The sequence below is a fragment of the Lissotriton vulgaris genome, chromosome 7 (assembly GCF_964263255.1).
Source record: "Lissotriton vulgaris chromosome 7, aLisVul1.2, whole genome shotgun sequence".
NCBI classification, from domain to species: domain Eukaryota; kingdom Metazoa; phylum Chordata; class Amphibia; order Caudata; family Salamandridae; genus Lissotriton; species Lissotriton vulgaris.
In genome coordinates this window covers 1,246,249,088-1,246,272,549 of record NC_141695.1, presented here as the reverse complement: position 1 = coordinate 1,246,272,549, position 23,462 = coordinate 1,246,249,088, and positions in this window count along the sequence as shown.

Below are 23,462 nucleotides of genomic sequence, written 5' to 3'. Positions count from 1 at the left end.
TAATTAAATAATCCCAATATTATTCAGGCGCCATTTTGGATCGGGATGAGTGTAGTTTGGCTCTCTCCTGAGTAGTCCTTCGTTTAGGTATCATCTGTGCAATTTGCGCGCCAAAAAATAAGGGTTAAATAGGATCCCTATGATCAAGCGGCTATCTTCGCTTTCTGTGGAGGTCGGGTCCCCACAACACGAACGACGGAGCAGCACCATCCTGCTGTCCATTCGATACTTACTTCCTTAAGGTAAGGAATACACTGCGCTGGGTTCTTTAGGCACGTTGAAATCGTCCGTATTTCGTCCGTTTTTTGCCATAAATACAGACTAAAAAACAACGTGACTGTTTCCCTACCGTCATTTCCCTCGCAGGGACGGCTGATCCATTTTTTTGTGGAGGTTGGACCCCAACGGAAAAAACGCTGGAACAGCACCATTCTGCTGCCCACGCATTATCTACGATTTTAAGGTAATAAGTGATAGGCATTCTGAGACTACTAATATGTTACTCCCCTAGCTGTCACTACAGACAGAGGTTTATAGTTTACTGATCCCCTACTATATGTATTTTTCTATAGAGACGGCTAAGTAACTGTACATGGGGAAATAGGACCCGAATATTCTGAGCAACGGAACAGCACTGCATTGCTGTCCGTCCTTTGTTTTTCTGTTTAAGGTAAGAATTTAGGCTTACCAGGTAAATTAATTATACTCCTCTACATTATATCTTTATGTAGACTGCGGTGTTTAATTAATTATTATCTAACCCGCATTCACGATTCTATCTGCAGAAAATATTTTTCTCTGTCCTCGAATGTACTAACACCGAGCAAAGTCGTCTGGATTACAATTCTGGTGTACTACATAAAATTTAAAGGTAATCTATACGCCTAACAATTTTCAATATCAAATAGGGTACATCGACAGAAAGTTCTAGAGACTTATTGCAATTATAGTATTTATTAGATCCATGTAGCGTTACAAGTAATATTAGCCTTTTTTAGACACGCCTATATATCTTTTATCCCACTAGTATCACTGTGACCATCGCTTTTTTAATCAACTACCTTCTGCGCAACGTACATCGCCCACTTCACTGAAAATACGAAGGTACCTTTCTGACGCAATCGTTTGTAACTATTGAACTGTTCTAGGATTCGAGTAAAACACACGCTATCTACGATGGACATAGATGTAATTTTGAATAGCCATCATTGGATAGACTGTGCCGCTTATATATAGATACATATTTTTCTCCATACTGCCTACATTGACGTATTTGCTAGTTAAATGGGTGCACTTGAAAACTAGATGGAACTGCTTCTGGTCTAGTATTTGTTTATCCTTGTACAGACCGCCATGCACTAATATGGAAATCAAGTGATTATATATTCTGGATAATTTAAAATAATAGCCAACAACTTCTTATGCTATTATCTATAGGCTTTATTACCATAGGACTATCCACATGTCTTGTGCAGGATGTTTGACCCATTTAGTGGCAGATTAAAATAAACATATCCCAAGCTTTGTCTTATTTAATTATGTTTCATCTTACATTATCAGGAATATCCCCACCTTGAAATCAAATTTATGTCATCCCATCTACGAAGGTGTCACCTTCTAATGGTGCTACTGTGTGGATAGAGCGTCCATGTTTTGTAAGTAATTTTGTATGTAATGTAAACATATTTTCATGCGCAAAATCAGTACTTAAAATATGATGAATTAATTTATTTCATATTGACAACCTCCACCAATGGGGCACAATAATGTGATGTTTAAAAGATAGCTAATATATAGCGACGTATGAAAAGGTTACTAGCTATGTGCTTTCCAGGGATAAGGCCGAGATCTGACATAAAGAATGTATCTACGAACAGGTTTAGTTAGGTGGTACTGTACAATCAATAGATATCTTTCGGCCATTTATTGCCACTAAGTGAACAAATTGTTATGGAGGGTCAGTGTGATAGTAAGGAATGTCACGTTTCGATATGGTAATGGATGGATTGTATTTTAATAGACATTTTTCTCTTTCTACATATGTATTTTCAGGATTTATTCTAGGTCTCCTGAAGAAGGCGGGTTACTGCCGAAACGCGCGTCGAGTTCTTATGCTCCTTTTTAACATTTGTTGTATTATATGCATTTATGTATTCATTTTCTGTATTAATTATGATTTTTATGTTTGATTATTAGAATTGTATGTTATTGACCCATTTTTTATTCTGATTAATTGATTTGGCCCCGTGATCCTATTTTATATGTTGTTTTTAAACAAATATTCATTAAAGATATATATTTTATCTAGATACTGTTATATTCTTGATTTTCCCGCTTGATTACTAACCTATCCCGAGTGTTCACCGTATACATTAGACGTCCTGGGATTTTTTCTCACACTAGTTGTTACCCTGCCCTAGGAGTCTATACACTACCCAGGGGGTCCTTGTTTTCTTCACCTGTTTACCCACAGCTTGTCTGTGTAGGGCTGTGCTTTTGGTGTATCATTACAATTGCTATCAAAGATTGTCAGTACCAACTAGATCATTAGCTTAACTTCTGGCTGTTTATATATCCTAAACATGGCCCAACTACCCACTTTTGGGTTTTCTGATGATGTGTTTGCTTCTCTGGTAGGAACCAGTTCAGTAGCTAATAGCAGTGGCACTCCTAATATAACCAATAATGAAGACAGTCGCAAACTTCTTGAACTCAAAAAGAAATTAACACGCATGGAAGCTCATGGGGAATTTATATTAGCATATCTTAAAAACGGCATCATCCCCATGGGGCTCAGAGTACGTAACATCCCAGGCCTTTTTGTTCATCACAGGCCATTTCTTGAAAAGTGGAGCCTTATTGCTAATAGGTGCTCCCGCGATCTTATGATCCTCATTATTGAAACTGCTAAAGAGCTAGCTGCAGAAATCAAAAAAGAAATTGATGACTTAGAGACTAAACTTAAAAATTCTGGAAGTGTAGACGAAGCAATGAAGAAAATCGAAGAGGCCAACAAAGAAATAGAGTCATTCAGTGCATATCTAAATAAACGCAAAAACGATAAACTAACAAAGGATAAACGTTTTAATACATTGGAGGGCACCTACCCATATTTAAGGCAGGACTTCTATAAACAAAATCATTACAACGATGAAATTAGACCTACCCCCCAGAGAGTGAATAATTTTACAGACTCCTCTGACTCAGAGAATGAAGGAAGTAGTAACTATTATGAGGCAGATAACTATAACCATCAAAATGGACCTCGTGCTAAACAGCCTTTTTTAGCCAACCGGGGCCCACGACGGGGCAGACCGAGAGTCCATTTTCAGAATCAATCGAGAGGCAATTTCCAGCAGGCCCATCATCACCAACAACAACATCAACAGTATCAACACCAACCACAGGAACCCCAGTTCATCCGCGAAACGCGCAATCGACAGTATTGGGGCCAGGGGATGTGATCCCTATCTTTAATCTGTCCTCTAAACATCTAGACATCCATACTGAGTCATTACTCTCAAAAGGTCTTTCATATGTCCCTCATGCACAAGTAAATGTATTTGAATTACAAAAAGACATTATTTCTTTTTTTCGAAAAATCAGACTCAAAAAGTTTTTTGCAGCCTCTAATATAGACACTAATGAGATAACCCAGACCACGAGTCAGCTATCACTACCCTCCACTTTCAACCCTTCCCTGGACCAATTAGGACCAGAAGTCGCTAGCTTTGAACTGGTTGTTCTCCAACAATTAGAAAGATCCCTTAGATTCATTCCAAAACCCATATATAATCTCAGTAGAGACGAATCAGAAGCTCTGCGAAACCTGAAAAAGGATAACAAACTAATAATCAAGAGCTGCGATAAAGGCGGCGGTATCGTTTTGTTAGACAGCATACAATATGAACATAAAATGCTAAACATGCTGTCAGATAGTGCCACCTATTCGAAGATAAGAATAAACCCGATCATTACCATCTCCAAAAAGATACATAATCTAACAACTACAGCACTCTCTTCGGGAGAGATCAATCAAAAAGAATTCGACTATCTTAACAATCACCAACATAAAACTGCATGCATTTACGGCATGCCGAAGATTCACAAAGACCAAATTGATCCGCCCTATAGACCCATTGTGTCCACAATTGGAACCAATACGGAACCACTGTCTAAGTTCATTGACTCCTACTTACGTCCTCATGTGCCCAAAATCACCTCTTACATCAGAGATACAGGCTCAATGATAACAAAGATCGAGAATCTACCGTTTGATCCCAACAAACATCTTTTGGTGACAATGGACATAGAAGCGCTGTATAGTAATATCCCACAGCAAGAAGCAATATCAGCAACCAGTTGGTTTATAGACACCTATAACATCTTGTGTCCCAAAGACTTCCTTATAGATTTACTACAAATTGTTCTCTCAGAGAATATTGTTGAGTTTGGAAACTCCTTATTCCGCCAAGTCAAAGGCGTCAGTATGGGGGCATCTGTGGCTCCCTCGATTGCCAATATTTATATGGCAGCTTTTGAAACCAGATTCATACACAATGAGGTTGCCCCTTTTTATGAATCTATTTCCCATTGGTCCAGATATATAGATGACATCTTCTTTATCTGGACCAATGGGAGAGACTCACTCCTTGAATTTCTTGAGTGGGTCAATCTGACAGATGTGAATCTCAAATTCACTGCTCAATACAGTGAAACCCAGGTCGAATTTTTAGACATTATCATTAAGGATCAAAACAATCGACTTGTTGTTGATTTGTTTACCAAATCAACAGCAAGAAATACTTTATTACATTTCAAGAGTTTTCACCCGCGGTGCCAGAGGGAGAGCATTCCCTTCTCCCAATTTCTCCGAGTTAGGAGGAACTGTTCCAATCTATCAGACTTTGATACCCAAGCACAAATAATGAGACAGAAATTCCTCAATAGGGGATACCCACACAGATTGATACGAGACTCATATAAACGTGCGAGATTTTACGATCGAGACCACCTCCTAAAAACTAAGACACCAGCAGCCAAAGACCAACTGGTATGTATCACAAAGCATTCCACTCTCGACAAGACAGTCAGACACATTGTCAATTCAAACTGGCATATCCTAAACTCTAATCCTACCAGTAATAAACTAGAGAAGCCTATCTTTGCCCACAGGAGAAATAAAAACCTCAAGGATCTCATAGTACATTCTCGTTTTACAACTACGAATACCCAATCTGAATTTTTACAGAGATCAATCAGTAATAACTTCCCTGTCAGAGGTACTGTCAAATGCTCATCCTGTAAATCCTGCAGTAGCATCATCGAAGGTGAGTCCTTTGTACATAATGGTTGTCAGACCTCTGCCCAAGACATGTGGAATTGTAAGACCATGAACTGTATCTATTTTATTTTGTGCCCATGCCAACTTGGCTATGTAGGTGAAACCTCGAGGTCGGTCCAAACTAGGCTTACTGAACACAGGTCGGCTATCCGCACTAATAAACAACTAGCTCCGTTAGTGAAACATTTCAATGAAAATCATCATGCCCCTGACGATTTTAAATGGCGCATTTTGGAGAAAATCAGACTTCCTAACAATAAAGGTGGCGATTTGGTGAGAAAGAAAAGGGAAGTGTTCTGGATTTTCTCCCTGGGAACCTTCAAGAAGGGCCTCAATGCCGAGATTCCCTGGGAGAATGCCATTCTGTAATCTCTGTAAATTAGCCTAGGTCCGAGGAGTATATATACTCTATCAATGAATATATAGATATATAAAAATGCCTCTCTTTAATGAATCTTATGTATAACTCTCCTATGCCAGTTTTTGATAATAGTTATACTTCTCATGATTCCGCACTTATAGGAATCCCTGATTTTTTGCGTGGTTTTAGAATAGTTATACTGATAAATAACACTGCTGCTTTCTGTAATAATAATAGATAAATTGAAAATCCATAAAGAATTTCCTAAATAACAGATTATGATGCCTTACAATTTCGGAGTTTTGGTTATCTAAATAACCAATCATTATGGAAATGCTATTACCTTCAGATGAGTGCATATTCTCAAATAACTAGACTATCCCGACACTATACAGGCGCCATTTTGAATCGGGACGAGTCAAGTCTGTCTATTTCCCTAGTAGTCCTTCGTTTAGGTTTACGTAGACCTGTAAGAACACTACAAATTTTACGCCAAAACATTAAGGTTTAATAAGATCCCAAATATCGGGCTTTATGTTATTTTAATATCTAACTATAAGGGAAAAACGATTATCTTTAAAACGAGTATAAAATCTCGAATAATTAAATAATCCCGATATTATTCGGGCGCCATTTTGGATCGGGATGAGTGTAGTTTGGCTCTCTCCTTAGCAGTCCTTCGTTTAAGTATCATCTGTGCATTTTCCGTGCCTAAAAATAAGGGTTAAATAGGACCCCCAGGATCATGCGGCTATCTTCGCTCTCTGTGGAGGTCGGGTCCCCACAAAACGAGTATAAAATCTCGAATAATTAAATAATCCCAATATTATTCAGGCGCCATTTTGGATCGGGATGAGTGTATTTTGGCTCTCTCCTGAGTAGTCCTTCGTTTAGGTATCATCTGTGCAATTTGCGCGCCAAAAAATCAGGGTTAAATAGGATCCCTATGATCAAGCGGCTATCTTCGCTTTCTGTGGAGGTCGGGTCCCCACAACACGAACGACGGAGCAGCACCATCCTGCTGTCCATTCGATAATTACTTCCTTAAGGTAAGGAATACACTGCGCTGGGTTCTTTAGGCACGTTGAAATCGTCCGTATTTCGTCCGTTTTTTGCCATAAATACAGACTAAAAAACAACGTGACTGTTTCCCTACCGTCATTTCCCTCGCAGGGACGGCTGATCCATTTTTTTGTGGAGGTTGGACCCCAACGGAAAAAACGCTGGAACAGCACCATTCTGCTGCCCACGCATTATCTACGATTTTAAGGTAATAAGTGATAGGCATTCTGAGACTACTAATATGTTACTCCCCTAGCTGTCACTACAGACAGAGGTTTATAGTTTACTGATCCCCTACTATATGTATTTTTCTATAGAGACGGCTAAGTAACTGTACATGGGGAAATAGGACCCGAATATTCTGAGCAACGGAACAGCACTGCATTGCTGTCCGTCCTTTGTTTTTCTGTTTAAGGTAAGAATTTAGGCTTACCAGGTAAATTAATTATACTCCTCTACATTATATCTTTATGTAGACTGCGGTGTTTAATTAATTATTATCTAACCCGCATTCACGATTCTATCTGCAGAAAATATTTTTCTCTGTCCTCGAATGTACTAACACCGAGCAAAGTCGTCTGGATTACAATTCTGGTGTACTACATAAAATTTAAAGGTAATCTATACGCCTAACAATTTTCAATATCAAATAGGGTACATCGACAGAAAGTTCTAGAGACTTATTGCAATTATAGTATTTATTAGATCCATGTAGCGTTACAAGTAATATTAGCCTTTTTTAGACACGCCTATATATCTTTTATCCCACTAGTATCACTGTGACCATCGCTTTTTTAATCAACTACCTTCTGCGCAACGTACATCGCCCACTTCACTGAAAATACGAAGGTACCTTTCTGACGCAATCGTTTGTAACTATTGAACTGTTCTAGGATTCGAGTAAAACACACGCTATCTACGATGGACATAGATGTAATTTTGAATAGCCATCATTGGATACACTGTGCCGCTTATATATAGATACATATTTTTCTCCATACTGCCTACATTGACGTATTTGCTAGTTAAATGGGTGCACTTGAAAACTAGATGGAACTGCTTCTGGTCTAGTATTTGTTTATCCTTGTACAGACCGCCATGCACTAATATGGAAATCAAGTGATTATATATTCTGGATAATTTAAAATAATAGCCAACAACTTCTTATGCTATTATCTATAGGCTTTATTACCATAGGACTATCCACATGTCTTGTGCAGGATGTTTGACCCATTTAGTGGCAGATTAAAATAAACATATCCCAAGCTTTGTCTTATTTAATTATGTTTCATCTTACATTATCAGGAATATCCCCACCTTGAAATCAAATTTATGTCATCCCATCTACGAAGGTGTCACCTTCTAATGGTGCTACTGTGTGGATAGAGCGTCCATGTTTTGTAAGTAATTTTGTATGTAATGTAAACATATTTTCATGCGCAAAATCAGTACTTAAAATATGATGAATTAATGTATTTCATATTGACAACCTCCACCAATGGGGCACAATAATGTGATGTTTAAAAGATAGCTAATATATAGCGACGTATGAAAAGGTTACTAGCTATGTGCTTTCCAGGGATAAGGCTGAGATCTGACATAAAGAATGTATCTATGAACAGGTTTAGTTAGGTGGTACTGTACAATCAATAGATATCTTTCGGCCATTTATTGCCACTAAGTGAACAAATTGTTATGGAGGGTCAGTGTGATAGTAAGGAATGTCACGTTTCGATATGGTAATGGATGGATTGTATTTTAATAGACATTTTTCTCTTTCTACATATGTATTTTCAGGATTTATTCTAGGTCTCCTGAAGAAGGCGGGTTACTGCCGAAACGCGCGTCGAGTTCTTATGCTCCTTTTTAACATTTGTTGTATTATATGCATTTATGTGTTCATTTTCTGTATTAATTATGATTTTTATGTTTGATTATTAGAATTGTATGTTATTGACCCATTTTTTATTCTGATTAATTGATTTGGCCCCGTGATCCTATTTTATATGTTGTTTTTAAACAAATATTCATTAAAGATATATATTTTATCTAGATACTGTTATATTCTTGATTTTCCCGCTTGATTACTGACCTATCCCGAGTGTTCACCGTATACATTAGACGTCCTGGGATTTTTTCTCACACTAGTTGTTACCCTGCCCTAGGAGTCTATACACTACCCAGGGGGTCCTTGTTTTCTTCACCTGACATCACTGATGATATCATTCATGTGATAATACGATGAACCTCTTCCGACTCTAATATAACCTTAGATACAATCAGTGTAAACAGACTGTCACTCATCCATGGAGTTACTCACACACCTAGTCAGTCATGCAAAGAATCAATCACACCTCCATTTCCTCAACTATACAGTTATACACACCTTACTTATTCAAACATATACTAACACATATTTACTCTCTTATACAATCCCTGATACAAGTTCACAATGATCCATACAGCCACTCACATATTCACTGGCTCTTATGCACAGTTATTTATATATGTCAACTCTCACATGTACTGTGTTTTACATATGTACTTACTTTGACATGTAGCACTGAGATATCCATTCACTCACCAATACACTCATGCACACAGTCAACCGCCCATACAGCTGTTTCCACATGCACTTTTGAACACATACATCTAGTGAATCAACTGCTCAGACATCTATGCACAGAGTCATACACCTCCCAGCCACCCACACACACACTCAGTCTCCCATACAAATACTTGGGCAACCAATCAATAACCCATATAGTTACTCATATAGCTACTGATCAACACATGCAGCAGTTTACAGAACAACAGACATAATGATGCACAAATTAAGACAGTTTAGTCACTAACCCATGCACTCAGTGAGACACATTTAATCACTCACTCATACAGTCAGTCATGCACCTACTAAATCCTTCATCCAGACACTTATACATCCACTCATTCTTCAATATGTAAGACATATTTTGACTTTACAGAAACATACAGTCACTGGATGTTGTCATCACTGATGTCATCAGTGATGTCATTTGAGATGTCATCAGTGATGTCATCAGTGATGTCACTGACCATGTCATGAATGATGTAATATGTGACATCATCAGCAGTGGATTGCGGGTGCGGGATATATAGTTAGTGCAACTAACTCTATATGGAATTTCAATGGTTTTGTGTGAGTAAAATAAGGTTTTGTAAATGCAAATTCCTAACTATATATGGTCTATAACCTATGGTCTTTTCATTGAATTTTCAAGGTTTTGTAAATGCGAATTCCTAACTATATATGGTCTATAACCTATGGTTTTTTCAGTGAATATATATATATATATGTATATATATATATATTCACTGAAAAAACCATAGGTTTCACACCAGTTATAGTTAGCTGGAAATTTTACTGACATAAAACCATTGAAATTCCCACGTTATAGTTAGTTGGACTCACTATAACTTGCGCGTGTAATGCACTGCTGATGACATCACATATTACATCACTCATGACATCACTGATGACACCATCCAGTGAATGTGTGTCTTTCAGATAAATAAATATGTTTTATATATGTATGTTAAGGTCGATGGAAGAATATTTGTTTAAATTTTTGTCTTAATGGATGTTTTTTTTAAAATAAATGATTGGACAACTGCCTTATTAAGTGTATCTTAGTGAATACATATATTAGCGAGTAATGTGTAAATATTTAAATATATGTATCAGTGTTTCACTTTGTGTATAAGTGGCTGCGTGGGTTGGTGAGTAGCTACATGTGTGTGTATATGGGTTATTAGATGTTTTTTTAGTATCTTTATAATTGTCTGTTTGATTTGGTGGGGGTGTTACTTAGCACAAAGATGCATTAATGACTGACTCACTGTTTGTATGTGTTTTGAAGACAGCATATGTGTTATGTTATGTTATGTTATGTTAATAACTCTTATTAGGCGCACAGCTGCCCCAGCGAAGGGGCGTCCTGGCGCCTGCTCAGGTACACAACACAATAGGTCAAAGCTGAAGAGAGGAGAAATCAATTAGCAGAGGCAAACAGGTGGGTTTTAATGGCGCGTCTAAAAAGAGTCAGGCTATCTAGGGCGCGAATATGTAAAGGACGGGAATTCCATAGATCAGCCGCCAGAACACGGAAGGAGCGTCCTCCCATCCTACTCAGCCTGAACCTAGGCTTAATCGCCAGATGGTGAGATTCAGACCTGAGGAACCGCGTGGGGACGTATAAAGAAATAAGCCCCGCCAAAGCAGGGGGAGAGGAAAGCTTCAGAATCTTAAATGTCAGACAGAGAGCCTTAAATTTGATTCTCTGTCTGACCGGAAGCCAGTGAAGGGAGGTCAGAACAGCAGAGACAGAACATCGTCTCGGAAGGCCAACAATGGCCCGTGCAGCAGCGTTCTGCACCCTCTGAAGCCTAGTAGCCTCAGCCTGGTTGACTCCAAGCAGCAAGGCACTCCCGTAATCCTGCCGGGAAAGGATAAAGGCCTGAACCACCAGTTGCCGAGTGGGAGGGTCAAAGAATTTGAGGACTGGCCTCAGTTCTCGCAGAATACCAAAGCAGGTAGCTGCTGTCTTCTTTGTATGGCTGGTATAAGAAAGGATATATGTGTAGGATTGTAAGGGAAATGAGTGTGTATATGTATGTGTGTGTATATATATGTGTTAGTAAGTGAATGACTGTCTCACTAGTGTCTTTATCAGTAACTACATATGTTTTAATGTAGTATATGTGAGTATTGGTGTATATAATTGAGTATATGTGAGAGTGAGAGGTTGAAAGAGTTCTTGTTTTAATAAGTATGTGTTTCTATAAGTGATTGTTTAAGATAGTAAGTATGTGTAAGTTTCCTTAGAAGTAAGGTGGTAGTGTATATATAGCTGTATATGCAAATAAATGGATGTTCAATAGTTTATTTGCATGTGTGAGTATGTGTGTGAGCAACTTTTTGAAGACTGTCAGTGTGTTAACGGATGTATAGGTGTCTCACTACATATGATGAGTGAGTATATGTATCAGTGACTATATAGAAGTGTTGGTGAGCAAGTGGATGTGTATAAATAAATGGTGGAATTACTGAATTGGTTGTTGTATCTGGTATAGGTATGTCCACTTTTTTTTAAATGTTATTTTTTATTTTTCAAAATGTGTTTTATGAGTTACTTTACAGTGAAAGTAGGTCAGTCTCTCTGTCACAAGGATGGTGTCATCAGTGATGTCATGAGTGATGTCACTGACCATGTCATGAGTGGTGTAATATGTGATGTCATCAGCAGTGCATTACACGCGCAAATTATAGTGAGTCCAACTAACTATAACGTGGGAATTTCAATGGTTTTATGTCAGTAAAATTTCCATCTAACTATAACTGGTGTGAAACCTATGTTTTTTTCAGTGAATTTGATAGGTTTTTTAAATGCTAATTCCTAACTATAACTGGTGTGAAACCTATGGTTTTTTCAGTGAACTTCATAGGTTTTTTAAATGCTAATTCCTTTCTATATCGAGTTTCTAACCTTTTTTTTTTTTTTACAATTTGCTGTTTTTTGTAAGTATTAATTTTTTTTTGTTATATAATTTTTTTCTTTTGCGCTCTGGGTGCGCGCTCCGGGAAGCTTTCAGCTAAGCTCTCCGGTAAGCTTTCCGGTAAGCTAACCGGTGAGCTCACCTGAAAGTGCACCCAGAGCGCTACTGTCGTTCGTGAAAAAAAATATGAATGAAAAGTTAATAATAATGCAAAACATTTTGTACCATACAAATAAAATCAGTTTTTTTTATAAGGAAAATGATTATGCATTTCTGTAAAAGTTTGATGACGTCACTTTGGCGCGCAACGTAAGTGCCCTCGGAAGCGCCTACGTTCGCGCCGCGTAAACGCACCCAGAAGCGCCTACGTTCGCGCCACGTTTGCGCCCCGGAAGCGCCTACGATCGCGCCGTGTAAACGCACCCGGAAGCGCTCCGGAGCGCGCAGGGTAAACGCGTCAGGTCATGAGACCCTAAAATAACACTTTTCATTGGTTGCTAACAGTTTTTTTACAAAGAATGAAATCCCCACCAATTTCCTTCACTTCTTCTTTCACTTTTGTGACTGAAAGACCTGTTTTTTGTTCCTGGATCTTTCTTGATTTACCATGGCTGCCAGAGAATCCAGCAGTGAGGATGAACCTGATTTCATCAATGAAGAGCCTCCTACCCCAAAGGTGAAGGAACATTTTATTTGGAAATTTTTTAAGATTCCAGCTGACCAGAAGAAGGTGAATGCTCCAAAAGTGGAGTGCAGGATCTGCAAACAGGACCTGTCACGGGGTGACCCCCCCAAAAAATACTCATTTGGGAACTTCACGATGATCCGGAATGTGGAGAGGAGGCACCCCCAGAATTATGCCCGGGAAAGTGTCAGGGCTCTGGCACAAGAGGTTCCCAGTGATGGGGCCTCTACATCAACCGGAGGAGCAACTTCTTCTCGGAGGGGGCAATCACAGGAGCAGGTGCCAAACATTCAACCTGCATTTAACCATGGTGTCCTCAGATGCAGATACTGCAATCAACTCCTCACCTATGGGGAGCAAAGTGCCCAGCTCATGGTTTGAGCATTGGAGAACCATCGCTGCCCTTCCCACCCCTAATTTTCTTTGTTTTATTTTGCTCCTGTTGAGCAGTTTCCATTCCCTGTTTTTGTTCCTGTTTTGAAAAAAGAAGAAAACCAAAAGTTCTTTTCAGAACTACCTCCAATTCTCATCAAAGAGCTATATTCTTAAAAAAATGAAGAGTAAGTGAAATATAGTGCATTGATAATTGAAAGGAGAATGGGTAAGAAAGAACAGAAAGGTATGAGAGGAAAAAAGAAGTGAAGTAGGAGGACTGAAAGAAGGTGAGTGTTAGAAAAGAAAGTTATGAGAAGAAGAGTGAATATGGGGAATGTTGATATTCAATGAAAATGTTGAAAAAGAACAGGAGTGTTGAAGGATAAGAAAAGATGCACTGCTGGAGTTGAAGGTAGAAGGCTTCATTTATGAAGCCATGCGTCACTTTAACGCCACCAAAGCATCACTTTTTGTGACACAACATTCCAATAAAAAATGCACCTTATTTATTCATATTTACAAAGTGGCGTTTCTTGGTAAATTCATCACTTTGTAAACCCCTGTGCCACATTATTCCTACGTCAGGTGTAATGTATGCAAAAGGGACGTATTGACGCAAGAAAGGGTCGTTGAGGTGACACAGTGAATAAACTGGAGGCCTCATTTCTGAAAAGTGACGCATCGCTACGTGAAAACAGCGATGCGTCACTTTTCTGGGAGCACTCCTTATGACATTCCAGATATGTCATATTTAATTTATGACTAATCATGTCGCAACGAGTTACAGATATGTCAGTATTTCTGACGTATCTGTAAACACAAAAGTAACGCATTGCTGGAGTGCGTCACAAAAGTGACGCAACTCCAGTAATGTGTCCTTTCACATGGAAAAAGCACCGTGTGAAAGGTCTTGCGTCAGTCTTACACCTGCTGTGAAGCAGGCGCACGATTTTGACGCAACAGCATCCTAAAAGTGACGCAGTGAAATCTCATAGATTTCACTGCGTCGCTATTACCAAGCTTTTTGCGGGGGAACACCCCCTCTGCATACATTATACCTGACGCAGATATAATGTGGCGCAGGATTTTAAAAAGTGACCCATCTACCTAGATGCGTCACTTTTTAAATATAGCGCAACGAGGCGCATTTTTTTACATCACTGGTGCGATGCGTCACTTTTCTGTGCGCACTCCTTATGACATTCCAGATATGTCATATTTAATAAACAAACAGAAATGGCAACAAGGAAAAGGGCGCACAGCTATGAGTATGGCTAATGGTAAAGTTCCAACTTATTCCAAACGATTGCTACTAGGCTGGAAAGGAAGGTTACCCAACTTCCTTAAATATCCTGGACAAGTCCAAGATGTAAAACTGAATCTGTGTTCCTGCCGAGCAATCTAATATCAAATTTTTATATTCAAAAACATCAGATGTGATATTTATCAAAATTTAAATGACAAGTGTAAGAACAAGAGTCCAAATTCTCATCCAATAGGCATTCAGACACCCGAATCTTGAAGTACGTTGATCCGTATTTTAATTTCAAATTTCAAAGTTCAATCCAAATTGTTAAGTCCTTTGTTCAATCAAACCGTATTTTAATCCAGATTTCAAAGTTCATTCCAGATTCTCAAAGTCAAATTCCAAACTTCACAAGTATCAAAAGAACATTCACTGCAGTCAACACGTGTTTCGTTGGGCATTTATCTCATGCCAACCAACTTCCTCAGGGCTGCAAGCCAAAATGATAAAAGATATAAGGTAATATAAAGAGATACTGAAGTATACAAACAATAATAGTACTCCAATTGTTTGTGAAAGGGTTCAATTTTACTAATAAAATCACCACCTAGGTGAGAGGAAAAACATAGTACCCTCATTCCAGTGACAAGTTATGACCATAAACACTTTATGTGGATCCCGGTGTCAAGTAAAAGAAAACAGCAAAACATTCTGACATTTCGCCAAATTCAAATAACAGAAGTATTTTACCTAGATGACAATAAGATATCCATCAGTATCAAATTCCTTCCATCGGGCGTTTATCAAAAAGTCAACAGTATCTGGAATGATACGGGGAGGCTCTTAGCTTTGTCACCACATAATATCCTGTAGAATTATTCTTACACCAAGCACAGGACAGGCACAGGCTCATCTGTAAATGTAGCAGTAGCCTCTACTACACCAGCAAAACAGGAAGGTCTTAGAGCCAAATTCGTTAAATTAGAGAAGCTGAAGAGAGCAGAATTGAATAAGTGGTGGGATGCGGTAACACTAAAACAATATCTTACTCTCAACCGCATCCCCAGAGGCTTAAGATCAACTATTATACCAACTTATGAAGACTTAGAACCTGATTTATTGGACAAATGGGAGCATGAGTTAACTACTAGTTCATGTAATTTGATAAGGATACTCATTGATAATGCTGAACGTAAGATTGAGAAACTTCTGATAGAGATAAAAACGTGTGAAGAAATCAAACAATTAAATTTACCAGAAGCTACCATGAAAAACTATAATATGTTAGATGAGATCTTGACTAACCTACAGGCAGATATTAAAAGGAGAAAAGCGCGTAAATTGAAAAGGGATGAACAGGATTACACAGCCGGTAGGGTATTTACTTTTGCGCGTAAATTTGATTATCTTTTTCAAAAAGGTCAAGGTAACAGGAGAAATGTGACACCCTTGAGTTCAGTTGTTAATACCTCATCAAGCAGTATATCCACTGATGGAGGTACTACAGAAGCTCCCAACGTCCAGAGTGGAGATGCCACGAATAACAATAATTTTTTAGTGGAAGTACAGAGGTTCAAAAGAGGAAACCGAGATACAGGAGGGAGATATGGGAATATACAAACAGTAAGACAAGGAGAGGGAGCCGTGGCAGACGCAGGAGAAGTGGTCCCAGGGATGAGGGAGAGACTGAGTTCATGGAGGAAATAAACACAGGAACTAACGAGATTGAAGTGATTAACCTTTCTTCTATTGAATTGTCTGTGAGTATGAGTAATGTACTGAAGAAGGGTCTTGGATATTGTCCTACCAAGAATATTGATTGGTATGTTACAAAAATTGACTTGTACAAGTTTGTACGTTTGTTGAAATTAAAAAAGTTTTTTTCATTGAAAGACAATGCTAGGGTGAAAACCACTAATAAACCAATACTGACTGAGATTACTATTCAAGACCTTTATGATACAAAACTTTTGTTATCTCTCACTGAATCAGAAGGTGACCCTGTGACTATGAATTCTCTCTTAAGAGATCTAGAGATTAATCCTGGTTTAGCATCCGGAAGTGGGTTCAAAGATAAATCAAAGTGGACACCGCAGTTGTCCTCCGGTAATGTTATTGATGCTTTTTATAAATCTGTCACCTTAGAGATAGACAAATTGATTAAAAAAGAACGACAACGTGAGAAAACATTTCCAGACAATTTAAAAATAGATGAAAGGGAAGCACTCCGTCAACTGACCGATCACCCAGACCTAATAATACGCAGCGCTGATAAGGGTGGCAACATTGTTGTTATGAATCGTACTGATTATAATAATGAAGTTTTGTCTCAATTGGGAAACAACAAATACTATGAGAAGGTAATTGCTAACCCATTAGAGATGGTTAAATGTACAATTAACATGAAACTTAAGGAATGGTATGACAAGTGTCTTCTGGATCATGACGAGCTTTTGTTTCTCAAAATACAATCACCTAAGGCCCCATGCATGTACTGTTTGCCAAAAGTACATAAGGATAGATATAAACCACCGGGCAGACCGATAATTTCAGGCATTGGAGGGCCTACAGAGAGATTATCGCAATTTGTGGACTCATATCTGAGACCCTTTGTACAAAATTTACCATCACATATTGAGGACACTAAACATGTCCTCAATATAATGAATGATGTAGTGTGGGATGATGATATGATCCTTGCTACTCTAGATGTAGTATCCTTATACTCAAATATAGATCATGAGAAAGGCATCCTAGCAATTGAGAGTTTCTTGAATAACAGACCAGCAGAATACCTGGACCATACATCTATGTTATTGGAAATGACAAGAATGGTTCTGGAAAACAATTACTTTCTCTTTGAATCTACCTGGTATAAACAAAAGACTGGGACTGCGATGGGTTCCAAGTTTGCTCCGTCCTTCGCGAACCTCTTTATGGGGAGACTGGAGGCGGAGTGGATTTGGGGCCCCAGGGGCAGCCAATGGATAGATCACATATATTATTGGGGAAGATTCATTGACGACTGCCTGCTATTTTGGAGAGGCACTACAGAGGAATTGGAGTTGTTTTTTAACTTTCTCAATACCAATGATCTTAATATGTCATTTACTACACATTATGATAAGGAAAAATTGACTTTTCTAGACATTGAATTGTTTGTGGAGGAAAATAAGCTATATAGTCGTATGTTTTGTAAAGAAACTAGTTGCAATGCACTCTTACGAGCGGACAGTTGCCACCCAAAGAGCCAAATCAATTCAATCCCCTATGGGGAAATGATCAGAGCAAGAAGAAATTGTTCTAGAGATATTGATTTTGATGCAAATGTTAAGGATATGAAGATGAGGTTTAAAAATAGAGGCTATGCAAACACTACTGTTAACAAGGCTGCTAATAGAGTACAGAAACTGAAGCGAGATGCGACACTGAGACCTAAGGACAAGAGTGACACTAAGGATAACAACCAGACTATTAGAATGATCACAAACGTTGGTGTTGGAAGCAATAAAATCTTCAGTATCATGAAGAAATATTGGCATATGCTTTATTCTGATAAAGATTTGAAACCTTACCTAACAGAGAGACCAAGTATTACCTTTAGGAAGGGAATGTCCATTGCTAATATTGTAAGCCCGAGCTACCCAAAACCGATTTTACATTTGGGTCATAGTGACTGGTTACGTGCTCGCCCTAAAGGTTTCTATCATTGTGGAAATTGCAGTTCATGTTGGTGGGCAAAGAGAAAGGTTGTAAAATTTGATTACAATGATACAGGTACCTATTATATAGATTCCTTTATTAATTGTGAAACCACTTTTGTGATTTATGTTATTGCCTGCCTCTGTGGAAAGATTTATGTTGGGAATACAGTTAGGAGACTCAAGGACCGGATGGTGGAACACTATCGGGCACTCAAGAATGGGGATACAAGGTACCCCATAGCCTCACGCTCTATTCAAAACAGAAATGATTCTGAGAACCATAAATTCTTTTACCATGGTATTGAACAAGTGGTTTTAGATAGACGTGGAGGAGACAGAGTATTGAAATTAAGACGTAGACAGGCACGATGGATTATGGTACTTCGGGCTGTGGAAGATGGGCTTAATATGGATACTGAACTACAGTGTTTCCTGGGAGATTAGTTATGTTTTAGAATTGAATGTGATTAATGAATTTAACTGTATGAGATTTGGCTTGTTTATTATTAAGAGTATACTGTCAAACACTGGATAGATGACTTGTATGATGATACCTGGGTATTTCAAATGCAGATGCCACGACTCTTTTACATTATATAATTTTTTTACTATTATGGGAATGACACGGACGCTTGACGCATCGTCACCACTCAATAAATAAATTAATCTGGACCCCCTTTTAACTATTTACTAACCACTCTAAGATGGCGGAGAAATATATGGGAACATTAAAGAGAGTTGAATATGCTTACACGCATTTGTTTTACTAACCGCTTTAAAGATGGCGGAGAAATATATAAGAGCCTTAAAATGAGAAATATCCTGTTAATAAATCGATATCATTGATACGATCGTACTTGGCTACAATAACCACTATTTGAAGCTAGATTGGGACCCTCTCTTATGGATTCACTAGCCACTTTAAGATGGCGGTGAAATAACTCGCCGCCTTACAGACAGTTGAAGTACCTCACGGTCTGGTACTTAAGTAAGATGGCGGCCATGGTGCACACCGACAGCCGATATTTGGAGGAGATATACACTGAAAGTTTGAATTGGTATATATAGGTAAGAGACATCTCTCGTCTTATAAAATAAATACATAATAGATATTCCTTAGGAAGGCCTCTGAATTTGTGGTTCTTCTTTTATAGACCCTGTAATTTAATAACCGAACGAAATTGACATTACGGGAGCGGAGCGTTTGACGCTTATGCACCGAGATATAGGTAAGGGGAATTCAGTGCTAATTAAATGGTACTTGCTTTACTATATCGTAGCAAGTAGGAGTCTGATTCTGTGATTTTTTAGGATAGATCCATTGAGAAACATATTCATCGGTGTTGCATAACATATAAACGTGGGAGTGAAGAAGTGGAGAGGTACCATCTTTCACTATTATAATACACTAACGACGATCGGGTGTCGTGTTAGTATACACTTTTTGATTACAGATATGAAAGAGTGTTATATTTTTGGTGACTAGGCTTCGCGATTCTTGTGATTTACATACAAGAAGTATTATATGTGTGCCACTTATGACGATATATTTGGATTCGCCTGATGAGATTTAGAAACTTTATAATACCTATGATAGTTATTTGGTGTAAGAATAATTCTACAGGATATTATGTGGTGACAAAGCTAAGAGCCTCCCCGTATCATTCCAGAAACTGTTGACTTTTTGATAAACGCCCGATGGAAGGAATTTGATACTGATGGATATCTTATTGTGATCTAGGTAAAATACTTCTGTTATTTGAATTTGGTGAAATGTCAGAATGTTTTGCTGTTTTCTTTTACTTGACACCGGGATCCACATAAAGTGTTTATGGTCATAACTTGTCACTGGAATGAGGGTACTATGTTTTTCCTCTCACCTAGGTGGTGATTTTATTAGTAAAATTTAACCCTTTCACAAACAATTGGAGTACTATTATTGTTTGTATACTTCAGTATCTCTTTATATTATCTTATATCTTTTATCATTTTGGCTTGCAGCCCTGAGGAAGTTGGTTGGCATGAGATAAATGCCCAACGAAACACGTGTTGGCTGCAGTGAATGTTCTTTTGATACTTATGAAGTTTGGAATTTGACTTTGAGAATCTGGAATGAACTTTGAAATCTGGATTAAAATACGGTTTGATTGAACAAAGGACTTAACAATTTGGATTGAACTTTGAAATTTGAAATTAAAATACGGATCAACGTACTTCAAGATTCGGGTGTCTGAATGCCTACTGGATGAGAATTTGGACTCTTGTTCTTACACTTGTCATTTAAATTTTGATAAATATCACATCTGATGTTTTTGAATATAAAAATTTGATATTAGATTGCTCGGCAGGAACACAGATTCATGTCATATTTAATGTATGAGGAATCATGTCGCAAGGAGTTACAGATATGTCAGTATTTCTAACGTATCTGTAAACACAAAAGTAACGCATTGCTGGAGTACGTCACAAAAGTGACGCAATTCCAGTAATGTGTCCTTTCACATGGAAAAAGCACCATGTGAAAGGTCTTGCGTCAGTCTTACACCTGCTGTGAAGCAGGCGCAAGATTTTGACGCAACAGCATCCTAAAAGTGACGCAGTGAAATCTCATAGATTTCACTGCGTCGCTATTATAAAGCTTTTTGCGGGGGAACACCCCCTCTGCATACATTATACCTGACGCAGATATAATGTGGCGCAGGATTTTAAAAAGTGACCCATCTACCTAGATGCGTCACTTTTTAAATATAGCGCAACGAGGCGCATTTTTTTACACCGCTGGTGCGATGCGTCACTTTTCTGTGCGCACTCCTTACGACATTCCAGATGTGTCATATTTAATGTATGAGGAATCATGTCGCAACGAGTTACAGATACGTCAGTATTTCTGACGTATCTGTAAACACAAAAGTGACGCATTGCTGGAGTGCGTCACAAAAGTGACGCAACTCCAGTAATGCGTCCTTTCACATGGGTAAAGCACCATGTGAAAGGTCTTGCGTCAGTCTTACACCTGCTGTGAGGCAGGTGCAAAATTTTGACGCAACTGCATCCTAAAAGTGACGCAGTGAAATCTCATAGATTTCACTGCGTCGCTATTATGAAGCTTTTTGCGGGGGAACGCCCCCTCTGCATACATTATACCTGACGCAGATATAATGTGGCGCAGGGTTTTAAAAAGTGACCTATCTACCTAGATATGTCACTTTTTAAATATAGCGCAACGAGGCGCATTTTTTTACACCACCACTCTTGCGATGGTGCTTTCCCCTTGTGAAAGGACGCATTACTGGAGTTGCGTCACTTTTGTGACGCACTCCAGCAATGCGTCACTTTTATGTTTACTTTTATGTCAGAAATACTGACGTATCTGTAACTCCTTGCGACATGATTCGTCATACATTAAATATGTCACATCTCGAATGTCGTAAGGAGTGCGCACAGAAAAGTGACGCATCGCACCAGCGGTGTAAAAAAATGCACCTCGTTGCGCTATTTTTAAAAAGTGATGCATCTAGGTACATGGGTCACTTTTTAAAACTCTGCGCCACATTATATCTGCGTCAGGTATAATGTATGCAGAGGGAGCATTCCCCCGCAAAAAGCTTGGTAATAACGACGTACTGAAATCTATGAGATTTCACTGCATCACTTTTAGGATGCTGTTGCATCAAAATCTTGCGCCTGCCTTGCGTCACTTTTATGTTTACAGATATGTCAGAAATACTGACGTATCTGTAACTCCTTGCAACATAATTCGTCATACATTAAATATGACACATCTGGAATGTCATAAGGAGTGCGCACAGAAAAGTGACGCATCGCACCAGCAGTGTAAAAAAATGCGCCTCGTTGCGCTATATTTAAAAAGTGACGCATCTAGATAGATGCGTCACTTTTTAAATATAGCGTAACAAGGCGCATTTTTTTACACCGCTGGTGCGTCACAAAAGTGACGCACAGGCGGCGCAAAACTGGCAGCGCAAGGCCTTCATAAATATGGTCCTGGATTTTCCCCGTGCTTCGCTCCCCGGTGCGCTTCCCGGAGCGCGTACCGGGCGCTTCCCCCGCGCAAATCGAAAAAAAAAAATGTTAATGCCCCGCAGGACCCTATTTTAGCCCCCACATCAAACCTAGGGGGTCAGAGGGGGTCTACTCTGCCCCCTTATGGTCATTTGCCCCTTTTTTTTTCAAACCCCTTGTGTCTCGATTTTACCGAGACACAAGATGGCGGCCACTCCAGACTGTTTAGAATGTTTTACAAAGTTTCTAACAGAAGGGGGGAGAGAGAGAGTCAGTGGATTCGGTCTCCCTAGTCATGCGAATAAACAAAGTAGAATCCACTCAGGGTGGCAGTGATCCCTAAAGTGATGGGGAACACACAGTGTTGTTTAAATGCCCCTCACACACCAACAGGCCCCTTGGTGTCATGCTTCATCATCGGGGCCTTCGCACCCCTCTACGGGATGTGGCGTGCTGCGACTCGCGAATATGCAGGAGCACTAGAAAGTGAACTATGTGAGGGGGTGTGTTACTAAGGAGTGAGTGAGGTGAGGTGAAAAAAGTGAAGTTAAAAAATACCTGGCGCGTGGGTAAAAAATAATTTTATTAAATCCCCAGCTGGTATTATTAAAAGAAGTGCAGGATGGGGTTGTAAGAATACGTATTAGGGTATTACAACCACAACAAAGGTGTCAACATGTTTCGGAGCGCGGGGGCTCCTTCTTCAGGACAAGGATAAGCACTTACCCTCCCCTTACTCACATGTAAATGTAAAAGTGTAAAAAAAGATTACAACAATTTGTAATATACCTAACAATGTTATATATGTAGGTGGATGTAGTTGCGCCCAATTGGCGATAGATGAAAACCTGTGGAAAGAAAGCACAATAAACACACTGGTCTACAGTGCACAGACCGAGGGAGAAGAAAATGCTTCTCTTAGTACAACAAGGTAGACCCAAAAATAAGGGTCAGAGAACCCTGTAAAGAAAAAAGAAATATATATATGGACAAACACAGCACTTACAGACATACATTCATAACATAGAAATACTCTCTGCTCAGATGGAAAGAGAGGGAGAAAAAACAGGTAATGTAAGGCTTACTTATAGTTCTCAAATACAAGACCTCATGAGCCTATGCGTGTT